The 2,889-nt window shown below is 38.6% G+C and overlaps 1 pseudogene; it reads left to right on the plus strand.

Annotated features, from left to right (window-relative positions):
* Positions 1 to 680: 680 nt before the first annotated feature.
* LOC114734730 (acyl-CoA--sterol O-acyltransferase 1-like) lies at positions 681 to 1,758 on the plus strand (annotated as a pseudogene).
* The last annotated feature ends 1,131 nt before the right edge of the window (positions 1,759 to 2,889 follow it).

Below are 2,889 nucleotides of genomic sequence, written 5' to 3' on the forward strand. Positions count from 1 at the left end.
ACGTTTAACTAATTAGAGAGGTTGCATCTTTCGTTAGATGAAATTAACAGCGTTAAATATTAACGCGCTAAGAATGCATATTATAAACTAAAACTTGAAGACAAATTTTAAAAACAAAAATTACATTTTACCCAAAAAAAAAAAACACTCAAACAACTCCGTTGTTAGGACGGCAGAAGCTAGGATCAAGCCTACAACATCAGAAAATTGTGAGCTTACAGCCAAATCCCATAATACTACTTTTAGTTATTAATATAAAAACTAAATAACTAGTTTAAAATATTAAAAAAATTAATTAAATTAATTATTTATTATAAATATGTATTAATTTTTTTAAATTATTATTTTTAACGTATTGAATAATTAGAATTATTTATTGGTAAAAGTTTCTTACAGAGATATTTTGAAAAAATATGAAAGACAAAATAAATTTAGACTTACTTCAAATGTAAAAATAAAACAAATAGACCAGATGGACTCCACCACGTGGAACGCGAGCCCCGGTGAGCTACTTTCGTGAACACTTTTCATCACAAAACACAAAATAAACGAGGGAATATGACGTAAGGTAGACGTGTAGAGTCATATAGTAAAGTTACTCACTGGTTCATCACATTCTTATTTATTCCTTTGATAGAATTGTGAAGAACTCTCTCTAATAACAAAGAAAGATCCAGAAAATGGAAGTTGAAGGTGAGATCAACAACTTCATCATTGTATGGACTTTAGCTTCAGCATCTTTATGTTACTGTTACACAATTGGGAAGCTGATTCCCAAAGGCAAACTCAGACTCTTCTTCTTCTTCCCCGTGATACTTCTCTTTCTTCTTCTTCCTCTCAGGCTTACCTCTATTTTTCTTGGAGGTCCTTCTGCTTTCTTCCTCGCTTGGCTCTCAACTTTCAAGCTGTTTCTTTTTGCTTTTGATAAAGGTCCTCTTTCATCGACCCTACCTCTCTCCCATTTCATCCCTCTCGCTTGCCTCCCCATTAGGTTTCACCTCAAAAACCCTAATCAAATCTCAGAAAAGTCTCGTAAATCCAAGTCTCTGGTTTTGACGATAAAGCTTCTGGTTTTGCTCACTTTTAAACCTGTCGTGGAAAATAAAGACCGTATGAATCCAAAGCTGGTTTTGTTCTTGTATAGTATTTATATGTATATAGCTTTGGAGATGATTTTTAATGTTGTTTCAGTTTTCACTCGGATGTTTCTTGGGATAGAGTTAGATCCAACGTTCGACGAGCCGTACATGGCCACCTCTCTGCAAGATTTCTGGGGAAGAAGATGGAACACGATGGTGAATCGTATTCTGCACCCCGCCGTATATCATCCTGTCTTGAGCGCGTGTAGCCACGTGATTAGAAGAAGGTGGGCCCCATTACCGGCAATAGTTGCGACTTTCACGGTGTCTGGGTTGATGCATGAGTTAATGTTTTATTATATCAAGCGACAGAGTCGCACGTGGGAGATTTGGGAGCCCCAGTGGGAAGCGATATTGTTCTTCTTGCTTCATGGAGTGTGTTTGGCGGTTGAGGTTGGTGTCAAGAAGGCCATAAAGGGAAGATGGCGGCTGCCGGCGGGAGTGTCAGGGCCGATGACGGCGGCGCGTTTGTGATGGGGACGGCGTTGTGGTTGTTTTTGTGCCGCTTGATAGGTGTCGGGTGGATGTGAAAGTGTGGAGAGAGTGTGCTGCTTTCATAGATTTCGTCAAGAATGTCTATGGCTTCCTGAAGTTCCCATCATTTTCTATTATAAAATGACGAATTTGATTGTTCGCCTCTGCCCTACTCGTAGAAAATGTGGGCTCAATCGCTGAGAAATTCTCCCAACAACTCTGTCCAATGAAAATGTTCCAGCTCAAATAATTTTAATCCACCTGTCACTTTACTCATTTCCATTATTTTATTGTTTTAAAAAAATAAAAATGCCTAGGGTCCTGTTATTCCTTTACTACCCCTCTACTCCATCTCAGTTTCTTGATCTTTACCCATTTCAAACTCTATTCCTTCCTTCATTCTTCATTATCTTCTCACTCTCAGATGCCGATGGCTGCGGCGGCATCTTCCACCATCACTGGTGGAAACATCTTCTCCTCCAACGATATGCAACGGCAGTGAGACTCTCCACTAGCGACAATGGCGACAATCCACTCTGCAGATCTGAATCAATGGTGAGATTTTCCACACAACATCTTCTCAGTCCTCTCCACTAGTGACGGCAGTGAGATTCTTTCTACTCTGCAGATCTGAATCGACGAAGCTGCTGCTTCTTTATTGTCACCTCCGCAACTTGCGATCTCAATCTGAACCCACTGATAGATTATTTTTTCTCGTTAATTTTGCTGGGTTCTTCAGAGTTCATCGAGCTTGAAAATGGCTTCTTATTTGTATTTGCTTTTTGATTTTTTACTCTTGTTGTAATTAGATTTCTGGGCTCTTATGGATGCCTTGGTTTTTGGAATGGAGTGCAAAACCTATTGTTTTCAATTTTAGAATGCAAGTAAATAACCTGTCAAAGAAATTGCACATTCCAACCAGTAAGTAAAATAATTCGGAGCCTTCTTTTTATATAAGTTCAGGCATCTTGAATAGAAATTAGCACTGCTCTTCTGTTTCGCAACTTCTGTTTGAGGAAAGATTTTTAATTCACCATATGCACTCAAAACATGAAAGCTAGAGACCATTCCTCCTTTGAAAATCAAATTGATAGTTAAGACAAGAAATAGATACAAAAGAATAAGAAAGTAATATAACAAGAATACGTTAGGGCCGTTGCCTCTGATGGAAGATGCCGCCGCTGGCATCTGAGAGTGAGAAGACAATGGAGAGATGAAGAGGAAGGAAGGGAAGGAGAGTTTGAGAGAAGAAAATGATTGAGAAATTAAGAGAAAG

This window comes from Neltuma alba, unplaced genomic scaffold, assembly GCF_004799145.2.
Source record: "Neltuma alba isolate B1F8T4 unplaced genomic scaffold, ASM479914v2 tig00013134_pilon, whole genome shotgun sequence".
In the NCBI taxonomy this organism is placed as follows: Eukaryota; Viridiplantae; Streptophyta; class Magnoliopsida; order Fabales; family Fabaceae; genus Neltuma; species Neltuma alba.